The 12,629-nt window shown below is 40.8% G+C and overlaps 1 protein-coding gene across 1 annotated transcript in view; it reads right to left on the bottom strand.

The window, feature by feature from the left end:
- PELI2 (pellino E3 ubiquitin protein ligase family member 2) overlaps positions 1-12,629 on the bottom strand; it is a 214,227-nt gene that overhangs the window by 67,594 nt on the left and 134,004 nt on the right. The gene's annotated exons all lie outside the window — the stretch shown is intronic.

The following is a 12,629-nucleotide window of genomic DNA, read 5'->3' as shown; positions in this document are numbered from 1 at the left end:
TTCTTTGAGAAGATAAACAAAATTGATAAACCCTTAGCCAGACTCATCAAGAAAAAAAGGGAGAAGACTCAAATCAATAGAATTAGAAATGAAATAGGAGAAGTAACAAGTGACACTGTAGAAATACAAAAGATCATGAGAGATTACTACAAGCAACTCTATGCCAATAAAAAGGACAACCTGGAAGAAATGGACAAATTCTTAGAAAAGCACAACCTTCTGAAACTGAACCAGGAAGAAATAGGAAATATAAACCGAGCAACCACAAGCACTGATGTTGAAACTGTGATTAAAAATCTTCCAACAGGGTTTCCCTGGTGGCGCAGTGGTTGAGAGTCCGCCTGCCGATGCAGGGGACGCGGGTTTGTGCCCCGGTCCGGGAAGATCCCACATGCCGCGGAGCGGCTGGGCCCATGAGCCATGGCCGCTGAGCCTGCGCGTCCGGAGACTGTGCTCCGCAACGGGAGAGGCCACAACAGTGAGAGGCCTGTGTACCGCAAAAAAAAAAAAAAAAAAAAAAAAAAAAATCTTCAAACAAACAAAAGCCCAGGACCAGATGGCTTCACAGGCGAATTCTATCAAACATTTAGAGAAGAGCTAACACCTATCCTTCTCAAAGTCTTCCAAAATATAGCAGAGGAAGGAACACTCCCAAACTCATTCTACGAGGCCACTGTCACCCTGATACCAAAATCAGACAAAGATGTCACAAAAAAAGAAAATTACAGGCCAATATCTCTGATGAACATAGATGCAAAAATCCTCAACAAAATACTAGCAAACAGAATCCAACAGCACATTAAAAGGATCATACACCATGATCAAGTGGGGTTTATCCCAGGAATGCAAGGATTCTTCAATATACGTAAATCAATCAATATGATACACCATATTAACAAACTGAAAGATAAAAACCATATGATCATCTCAATAAATGCAGACAAAGCTTTCAACAAAATTCAACACCCATTTATGATCAAAACTCTTCAGAAAGTAGGCATAGAGGGAACCTACCTCAACATAATAAAGGCCATATATGGCAAACACACAGCCAACCTCATTCTCAATGGTGAAAAACTGAAACCATTTCCTCTAAGATCAGGAACAAGACAAGGTTGTCCACTCTCACCACTATTATTCAACATAGTTTTGGAATTTTTAGCCACAGCAATCAGAGAAGAAAAAGAAATAAAAAGAATCCAAATTGGAAAAGAAAAAGTAAAGTTATCACTGTTTGCAGATGACATGATACTATACATAGAGAATCCTAAAGATGCTACCAGAAAACTCGAGCTAATCAATGAATTTGGTAGAGTAGCAGGATACAAAATTAATGTACAGAAATCTCTTGCATTCCTATACACTAATGATGAAAAATCTGAAAGAGAAATTAAGGAAGCACTCCCATTTACTACTGCAACAAAAAGAATAAAATACCTAGGAATAAACCTACCTAAGGAGACAAAGGACCTGTTTGCAGAAAACTATAAGACGCTGATGAAAGAAATTAAAGATGATACAAACAGATGGAGCAATATACCATGTTCCTGGATTGGAAGAATCAACATTGTGAAAATGACTATACTACCCAAAGCAGTCTACCGATTCAATGCAATCCCTATCAAATCACCAAGGTCATTTTTCACAGAACTAGCATGAAAAATTTCACAATTTATGGAAACACAAAAGACCCCAAATAGCCAAAGCAATCTTGAGAAGGAAAAATGGAGCTGGAGGAATCAGGCTTCCGGACTTCAGACTATACTACAAAGTAATCAAGACAGTATGGTATTGGCACAAAAACAGAAATATAGATCAATGGAACAGGATAGAAAGCCCGAAGATAATCCCATGCACATATGGTCACCGTATCTTTGATAAAGGAGGCAAGAGTATACAGTGGAGAACAAACAGCCTCTTCAATAAGTGGTGCTCGGAAATCTGGACAGCTACATGTAAAAGAATGATATTAGAACACTCCTTAACACCATACACAAAAATAAGCTCAAAATGGATTAAAGACCTAAATGTAAGCCCAGACACTATAAAACTCTTAGAGGAAAACATAGGCAGAACACTCTATGACATAAATCACAGCAAGATCCTTTTTGACCCACCTCCTATGGAAATGGAAATAAAAACAAACAAATGGGACCTAATGAAACTTAAAAGCTTTTGCACAGCAAAGGAAACTACAAACAAGACGAAAAGACAACCCTCAGAATGGGAGAAAATATTTGCAAACGAAGCAACTGACAAAGGAGTAATCTCCAAAATATACAAGCAGCTCTGCAGCTTAGTATCAAAAAAAGAAACAACCCAATCCAAAAATGGGCAGAAGACCTAAATAGACATTTCTCCAAAGAAGATATACAGATTGCCAACAAACACATGAAAGGATGCTCAACATCACGAATCATCAGAGAAATACAAATCAAAACTACAATGAGGTATCACCTCACACCAGTCAGAATGGCTATCATCAAAAAGTCTACAAACAATAAGTGCTGGAGAGGGTGTGGAGAAAAGGGAACCCTCTTACACTGTTGGTGGGAATGTAAATTGATACAGCCACTATGGAGAACAGTATGGAGGTTCCTTAAGAAACTAAAAATAGAACTACCATATGACCCAGCAATCCCACTACTGGGCATATACCCTGAGAAAACCATAATTCAAAAAGAGTCATGTACCAAAATGTTCATTGCAGCACTATTTACACTAGCCAGGACATGGACGCAACTTAAGTGTTCATCAACAGATGAATGGATAAAGAAGTTGTGGCACATATATACAATGGAATACTACTCAGACATAAAAAGAAATGAAACTGAGTTATTTGTAGTGAGGTGGGTTGACCCAGAGTCTTTCATACAGAGTGAAGTAAGTCAGAAAGAGAAAAACAAATACCATATGCTAACACATATATATGGAATCTAAAAAAAAAAAAAAAAAAATGGTTCTGACAAACCTAGGGTAAGGACAGGACTAAAGATGTAGAAGTACAGAATGGACCTGAGGGCATGGGGGCGGGGGGGGGAAGGGTAAGCTGAGACGATGTGAGAGAGCAGCACTGACATATATATACTACCAAAGGTAAAACAGATAGCTAGTAGGAAGCAGCCGCATAGCACAGGGAGATCAGCTCGGTGTTTTGTTACCAGCTAGAGGGGTGGGATAGGGAGGGTGGGAGGGAGATGCAAGAGGGAGGGGGATATGGGCATATACATATAGCCTAGTCACTTTGTTATACAGTAGAAACTAACACAACATTGTAAAGCAATTATACTCCAATAAAGATGTTAAAAAAAAAGATTCACATTCTGTAATTACTCTGGGTTTCTGTTCGCTATTGATGTTTATGCTGTTATTCTGAACTGTGGTATTATATTCCTATTTTTGTCAGTCCTTTTACACATCAGTGAACCACTTCTGAATTACTGATCCATTTTTGTGAACTGAATAAAGAAAACAACACAAGTGTAATAGCAAAAAAATGAAAGTTAACAAAATAAAAAATTATAATGTACAACTGTATGCTACGTGCCATGCACTAGTTGAAAGATTTTACATATATTAACTGATTTACTCTTTACAACCACCTTAGGAAGGAGGTAGTATTATTATCCATATTTTACAGGCGGGGAAACAGAGGTGTGACTTCACTTGCCCAAGGTCACAAAGAACCAGGCTTTGGGACCAGGCAGTCTGGCTCGAGAGCCTGTATTCTTCCCATACAACATATGTTCCTTCTCAAATAGGAGAAAAACATACTAGGAGAAATCAGGGCTTATTAGGTAAAATAAATGCACTGATGCAGTCCTTGTAACCCAATGGTATTCCTTAGAAAGGGTATGTTAAACAAGCTTGCCCCAAGAAGCCTGAATAGCTCCTTCAGGAACCTCACTGTGATAAAGCCATCCACCTCCCTCAGAGATGGAATCTGTTTATAGAAGTCATCAGCCAAAGGGTTGAAAGATCGCTTTCCATCCTGTCTTAAGTCACAGCAGGGTGGACTTAAACGAACTTGGCAAGTTCGTTTAGTGTGACACGACCTACCTACCACGTTACTCTCTCTTGGTTTTCAGTTACAAGTTAGTGTTGACTTCCTATTTTGCAAGGTGAGCCTTTAACTTTCTCAGGCAGACTCCCCTCCCTCATCTTGCTAACCTAATTTTCTATTAAATAGATATTCACTGTTGTCATGGTTATGACATGGTTATGACTATCTACATAATGTTCACAGCTGAGTCTATACCAAGAGTATCTTTCTTTTCTTAATAACTTTGTCTCTCCTGGAATTAATTACTTTGTTTACGTTCGCTTCGTTTTCTATTTTCCCATCACTAACTTGTCCCCAAACCTGACACGACTATTAAACTCCTCCCTATGGAATCCCACCAGGGAATCTCTCAGCCGTTCCTCCTGACCCCACTCCCCTCACACAGAGGGGTTCCTTCCAGAGGCCTCCACGCATCAGGGTTGGCTGACCTGGGGGACACAGCTGTGTTCCCTTCTCACCATCCTGCCAATTTCCTTACCTTTCTTCTTGTGTTGGAGCTCTTGTTTCCTGGATCACGTGTCTTCCTCTTCATTTTCCTTCCTCATTTCTGTGGAGTACATCCCGCGCAGGTCAATTTTTTAGTCCTCGCATATCTAAAAATGTCTTGGCTCTGCTCCCACTGGATGGTTTGGCTGGGTGCAGAACCACAGGCTGGAACTCATTTCCCCTCCTAAGTAGCACGTTGCTATGTTGTTGAGAAGTTCATTGCTACTTGAGTCCTGATCTTTTCAATATAACCTGGTTTCCTCCTCTCTGGAAATGTTTACCATCGTCCCTTTATCCCCGGTGTTCTGAAATTTCATAATGAAGTGCCTTGGTGTGAATAATTTTTTAATTTTTAGTGTAATTCCAACAGAAGGAATGTGCCTCTCCCACACTTCTGTACCTCCAGTGCATTTAACGGTGCCCGTCATAGAGCAGTGCTCAATAAATCTAGCTAGAATGAAAGAACAAGCCTTGTCTGTACTTGCTGGGCCCGTTTAATCTGGAGGCACATGCATTTTCCCGAACTACTGCTTTATAATTTTTCTCCCCACCACTTCTTCTGGAACTCACGTTAGTTAGGGGTTAGACTCATGAGTTGATCAATTCCCAAATATTCTTTTCCCCCGCTCACTGTTCTCCCTTCTGGGAGATTTCTTTCACCTTTATCTTCCTATCACCGAAAGCTGCTTTAACCTCTGGTTACCAAATATTTAGTTTTTAGTTCGTTCTTTCTTGCATGCCTAGCTCTGAGTAGTCAAGAGTCCCATCTGTTTCACTGAAGGGGGACAGAATTCCAAAACTTGGCATCTGTAAGGTTTTCTTCTCTAGGTCTGGTTGGTTACCTCAGAGAAGAATCCTTAGCTCTCCTGGCTGACGTTATTGGTCTCACTTCCAGTGTTTCAGGGGAACAAGAGAAGGAAGATAGTGAAAGAGCTCACTATTCAGCACATGGGTGTTCACTTGATCCCCGATTTTCAATAAGATACCATTTTTCTGTCTCAGCAAACACTCCTGAAAGAGAACATGGGCCTGCCCTCGAGCCAGATTTATTCCTCCTCATAATGACTAGGGGCCTTGGTCACTACCCAAGCATACCCTGACAATGAATGGGCCGTGGTCACTATCACATCCGGACATACTTCCGTGACTTTGAGTTTCAGGGGGCAAGGGATGGCCTTAGTCCCTCCTTTCCCAAGAGGCCTCTGGACTCTCTACAAGCAGCCCTTCTCCAGCAACTTTCAACTCCAAATAATCAGTATTTCCTCCCACTCAGCCTCACCTGACACTTTGAGACAGCTGGATGTACACATACCATAGCCCAAATCGCATGCCTGGAAATGGCTCACTCTGCCATGGGATGGAAGATTTCTTGCCTCCCCGCTCTGTCCTGCTATAGAGATTTTTCCTCCTGGTACAGAATATGCATATGTTCTGCATTACTTTTAAAAATTTTAAAAAGTATAAATATATGGCTTTAAGAAAGAGAACTACGGGGAATTCCCTGGTGGTCCAGTGGTTAGGACTCCACGCTTCCACTGCAAGGGTCCCAGTTTTGATCCCTGGTCGGGGAACTAAGATCCCGCAAGCCATGTGGGCTTGGCCAAAAAATAAATAAAGAGGACTTAAAAAAAAAACAAACTACAAAGCCATCTAATAAGTAGAATATGTTACAATCTTGAGGAGTATTTCATAGGGCAGCTGCACAGTACAAATGATGCTACTATACATGTTGAGACAGATCACCCACAGGACGCCCTAAGAGGGCACAGTTCCCAACCACAAAGATCAGTAATGAAAATGTGCATGGCACGCCACAATACAGACTGGTTATTTGAAAAATATTTATTTAAATTAGTAGTGGCTTTGAAAAAATCCTCACTGGTTTCTACTTTCTTGTTATTTTTAAGAAATATGTATTGAGTTAAAGATAGTTATAGATCAATGGAACAGGATAGAAAGCCCACAGATAAACCCACGCACCTATGGTCAACTAATCTATGACAACGGAGGCAATGATATACAATGGAGAAAAGACAGTCTCTTCAATAAGTGGTGCTGGGAAAACTGGACAGCTACATGTAAAAGAATGAAATTAGAACACTCCCTAACAGCATACACAAAAATAAACTCAAAATGGATTAAAGCCTATATGTAAGGCCAGACGCTATAAAAGTCTTAGAGGAAAACATAGGCAGAACACTCTTTGACATAAATCACAGCAAGATCTTTTTTGATCCACTTCCTAGAGTAATGGAAATAAAAACAAAAATAAACAAATGGGACCTAATGAAACTTAAAAGGTTTTGCACAGCAAAGGAAACTACAAACAAGATGAAAAGACAACCCTCAGAATGGGAGAAAATATTTGCAAATGAATCAATGGACAAAGGATTAATCTTCAAAATATATAAACAGCTCATGCAGCTCAATATTAAAAAAGCAAAACAACCCAATCCAAAAATGGGCAGAAGACCTAAATAGACATTTCTCCAAAGAAGACATACAGATGGCCAAGAAGCACATGAAAAGCACTGCTCAATATCACTAATTATTAGAGAAATGCAAATCAAAACTACAGTGAGGTATCACCTCACACCAGTTAGAATGGGCATCATCAGAAAATCTACAAACAACAAATGCTGGAAAGGGTGCGGAGAAAAGGGAGCCCTCTTGCACTGTTGGTAGGAATGTAAATTGATACAGGAACATGGAGAACAGTATGGAGGTTCCTTAAAAAACTAAAAATAGAACTACCATATGACCCGGCAATCTACTACTGGGCATATACCCAGAGGAAACCATAATTCAAAAAGACACATGCACTGCAATGTTCATTACAGCACTATTTACAATAGCCAGGTCATGGAAGCAACCTAAATGCCCATCGACAGATGAATGCATAAAGAAGATGTGGTACATATATACAATGGAATATTACTCAGCCATAAAAAGGAATGAAATTGGGTCATTTGTAGAGACGTGGATGGATCTAGAGACTGTCATACAGAGTGAAGTCAGAAAGAGAAAAACAAATATCGTATATTAACGCATATATGTGGAACTTAGAAAAATGGTACAGATGAACAGGTTTACAGGGCAGAAATGACACAGATGCAGAGAACAAACATATGGACACCAAGAGGGGAAAGTGGCGGGTGGTGGTGGTGGTGATGTGATGAATTGGGAGATTGGGGTTGACATGTGTACACTAATACGTATAAAATGTATAACTAATAAGAACCTGCTGTATATTAAAAAAACTGTGGGTAACAGCAGAATACAGAGAAGAATAAGAAATAATCATTATTATTAATAACAGTAATAATAGTAAGTGTCTTACTGTTGGCAGACTTTAGAACTTGGCATCTACCCATAAGTACACTGCCTCAGAGATGCAAGTCCATCCAAGGCCAGCCATTCTGCTTGAACTTCGGACCCTTCCTTTCCTGAGTATCACAATCTCTTTGCCCACTAATTCCCTCTTCCGTAGCTTTTCCCTTTTTCCTTTACTGCCTTTTTAGGTTGGCATTCAAACATGCTTAGGACTTGCCTTTCTTAAAAACTTCCTCTTGACTCTCATCTCCCCCCACCTGTCACTCTACACTGTCTAACATCTTGAAAGCCAACCATAAAGAGTAGTCTTCTTGCACTCTCTCCACTTCATTAACCCCTCGCTCATCAGTTCTCTAAAATGTGGCATCCACTCCCATAATTCCAATGAAACTGTTCTTGCCAACATCACTAACAAGCTTGTCCACACTTTCAGCATCATCCTTGTCTCTAACCTCTCCCCTACCCGCCACGTCCGGTCATTTACTGAGCTGGTCAATTTCCCCTCCTTCACACCACTGGAATCCATGCACTTTTCTCCATCATTTCACAGCTGGGTTACTTGAACAGATCTCCCAAACTCAAGTCCTGCCCTCCGCACGGTACCCAGAATGATGTTCCTAAAACAAATCCGATCATGTCACATCTCTGCTTAAACTACTTCTGTGGCATCTCACTGCCCTCGAAATTACTTTCCAAATCCTGAATATAACTTATAAGGCCTTCACAAGCTGGCCCAAAGTTCTTACAGAATAAGAAACTGGTCGTTCAGAGGGTCAGGAGACTTGCTGCCACTGCCGATTCACCAGCCCAGGGAGCAGAGCCTGAATCCAGGTCCTCATCTCTAAACCCCACCTCTTTCTACTACTGGTGGATTATTTCTTTCTTTCTTTCTTTTTTTTTTTTGCGGTACGCGGGCCTCTCACTGCTGTGGCCTCTCCCGTTGAGGAGCACAGGCTCCGGACGCGCAGGCTCAGCGGCCATGGCTCACGGGCCCAGCCGCCCCGCGGCATGTGGGATCTTCCCGGATCGGGGCGCGGACCCGTGTCCCCTGCATTGGCAGGCGGACTCAACCACTGTGCCACCAGGGAAGCCCGGATGATTTCCTTTATTGTCTATTCTACATGATCCATCCTCCTTGTCATTTCTATTAAGAAATGGGACCAAGAGTTGATGATAGATGGAGCTGGGGAACTTGCTGAAGGTCACACCCAGTTGCTCAGGGGCCCAGCATGACTCACCCTGAGCTCTGTGCTTCAACTGCTTTTCTAGAGGGCTTCCCAAATCACAGGTGCTGAGCAGGGTAGTTTCTCTCCACAGGTACAGAGTTGGGCGGAGGGTTGCATCTACAGAGCACTGAACTCAGAATTAGACGACCTGGGCTCTAGTCTACTAACTGTAGAACTATTCAAGTCTTTCACTTGGTTGAGTTTTGGTTTCTTCATTTGTTAAATGGAGCTGCAATACTGCCGCGTGTGCGTGTGTTGTGTGTGTGTACACACGTACACCGGATAAACATAATGCTTATTCTGCCTCTCAGGGCTCTTGTGGAAATCAAGTGAGAAGAGAAACAGGAAAGGACTCTACAAATATGTTATTAGTACTGACAAAGGAAGGTTTAAAAGTAAAAGTCTAGAGCACGCTTAACCGAAGAGGGCATAACAGCATTCCCGTTTACTCTTTATGAAGTCAGTTCTTATCTGTCAGGTAAGACTACCAAACTCAAAGGAGTTAGAGGTTAAGTCAGGCTACCTCCTGTAAAGTCGATCAAGAAATCTAAACAAGCAGATATTCTAAGATATTCTCTTCTTGAAGATTATTTCCCTATTCTCAATTCCAAGGAAAGAACACATAAATATTCTTTATCTTTCTAGATTATCTAAAACTGATTAAGGCAACTAACTGTTTTGCAACTTTGAACCCATATAGACCAAGGTGAGCCATAACTATCATTTGTGGTTTAATAACTGATGTTTCCATTATTTTAGCCCTGTTATTAAGATGAATTATACTTTCATTACAATTATATCTTCAGGTCACTAACAAATATTAGCATAAAAAGTCCCCTTCGAAAAATAGGTGATAAGATTTACAGTTAATTCATGCTTCCAATCAAAAATCAATGAAAAAACATTTTCCACCATTAACAAGAAATCTTGCTTAATTTACTGCTTGAGTTGCTTTAATCACCTCAAGGAAGTTTTCAGCTACCTTCCTAACTAATTGCTTTTCTACTCTCATCTCTAGGCAAGAATTTTTTCTTCCTAGTTCACTAAGCAAATCCTTTCATGTGAACCTTAAAATAACTTCAACCCACAAATCCTCCTGGTTAACATCTTTGTCAAACATATTCACAGGCACTGAAACTGCCACTCAGCGGTTTTTAGACACATGCTTTACGTCCCTGTACAATTAGTTTCATGAATCATCTGAATAATTGATTAATTAGACACCAAATTCATTGTCTGAAATTTAGAATATATCTTGTCAGAAATTTAACCACAGTAAATCTACACAAAACTGGTGAGCCCCGTAGTCAGAAGTCGAGAAATCACAACAGGAAAGAGAGGGACCAAGGTTTTATTTTGAGAAGAGCGAAATAATTGTGGAGATGAATTAAGAACACTAGAATACCTTTAACAGCCACTACCACTGCTGGAACAGCCTTCTAAAAGTATTTATGACAAGAATCTAAAGTATAACTAAGAGATTTTTTTGATATATTATGTACTAGAAGACTGAATTCAGCAGGAAATCTATTTAATGCAATCACTATAAAACAGGAATTGACATCACATGTTGGATAAAATGAAATTTTAAGAACTTTACTCTCTTCCCTTAAATTAAAGACAGTAAATGAAACACCTCTGTAAAATATCTTTTAAGAGTCACTATAATTGCAAGAGGCATATTATTAATTCAACAGATTTAGTTATTAATTATAAATGAATAACTTCTGCAGGCAGAACTGACTGGCAGCGTATCAAGTCAAAGTGTTAGGTTTCTAAACCAACAATTGAGGAGTTCGTGAGATCCCAGATTATTTTACATTCAAGGAAATTACTCTTAAGATAAATAAAACCATATCAGGGTTTAATGTGCCCATTCCAAAAGGAACCAGACATCAGCCCATCATTTACCTTTTAAAATGTATATTATTCATAATTTCAGGATGAATAAGATCTGGTTTACAACAGTTTACATGAAAAAGGTCAGCGTGGGTGGGGTAGGAGGAATAGAGAGTGGGGAGAGAAGAACTGATTATTAGCTCAGTGAATTGGAATGAACCTGGTGACAGATCTACTATAGAAAGCCACAGAGAGCACGGCCAGAAGTGTCTAGGGAGTCCACACACTATGACATGGTCGGGCCATATTGGGAATATCTGATGCAGTTCTGAATATGCAATGCCTGGGGGGCTGACAAACTAGATTCCAAGTAGAGGGGAATCATCTATAATCCTGATGTTTGGGGATGGAGATCTCAAATCATGCCACACGGGAAAGGGAGATTTACCTTGTGTTGCTTCAAGGAGCAGAATACTAAACAACGGGAGAAATTAAAGAGAGCTAGAATTTAGTTCCGTGGAAGAAAAAGGAATCTAAAAATCAGAGTTGTCTGAATGGAATGGGATTCTGAACAAGTAGTGAGCACTGACTATTATAGTGGGGTCTGGATGCCTGTCTGACATGAATTCTATAAAACAGATGCCAGGTCCTGCAGTGGCAGGTGCACAGGCGAAATCGAGAAAGGTTCAAAGCAGTATTAAGAATTAACTGAGGACTTCTATCAGTTTCTGGAGTTTTGTCCAAGTTGGTACTCTGACTGATCCTCACACTGAAACCTACAGATGTTGGGTAAAGCATTAAAAATAGATAGTTGGAGGGCTTCCCTGGTGGCGCAGTGGTTGAGAGTCCGCCTGCCGATGCAGGGGACAGGGGTTCGTGCCCCGGTCCGGGAAGATCCCACATGCCACAGAGCGGCTGGGCGTGTGAGCCATGGCCGCTGAGCCTGCGCGTCCGGAGCCTGTGCTCTGCCACGGGAGAGGACACAACAGTGAGAGGCCCGCGTACCGCAAAAAAAAAAAAAAAAAGATAGTTGGACATGACCTGGCTGGTTAGTAAGGAATATTAGAAGCCAAAGATTAACTGAAAGCAGGAAATTGAAAGAGGTAAGCAACAGACTAAAAGTGGTTTCAGTCTTGGGGGCATTTGCTGGTCTGGGTGGACTTTACTGTTGTTTTCACAGCCTCATAGTGGTGCTATAGGCAGGAAAAAAAAAAATCAACTCCCAAAGAGGAGCATCTATTAGGACATACTAGGGGACCACACCCTCAGTGTTTGGGAGACTGACACTTCAGGACTACAAAGACAACTGCCTGCCTCAAATCTTGGTGCTAAGTGAAAGGGGGAGATTCCTGAACCTCCAAGAATTCAGAACCACAAGCCAGGCCTTATACAAGTTTGTGGCCAGAAATAACTTGAGATCCAAAAAAACCTCAAGTTGAGAGCTGAGTTTCCAGTGGTTCTGGGGGTTGGGAGTGACTCCATTCATCTGAGAGAAGCAAAGGCAATTTCTCTCTAGGGAAATCCACCCTCAATTCTGGTGGCAGAAAATTCCCACAGATAAAATCTAAGAAATATGAATTCATGGTAAAAACTAAACAATAAACCAAACAACCCCCCTACACACACAAAAGCAAGGCACCATGAGTAAGAGCCAGCAAAAACAACACAGCGAGAATCAGAAT

This window comes from Orcinus orca, chromosome 2 (genome assembly GCF_937001465.1).
Source record: "Orcinus orca chromosome 2, mOrcOrc1.1, whole genome shotgun sequence".
NCBI classification, from domain to species: domain Eukaryota; kingdom Metazoa; phylum Chordata; class Mammalia; order Artiodactyla; family Delphinidae; genus Orcinus; species Orcinus orca.
The sequence above is the reverse complement of the archived record's forward strand: the minus strand, read 5'-3'. Positions and strand labels throughout refer to the sequence as shown.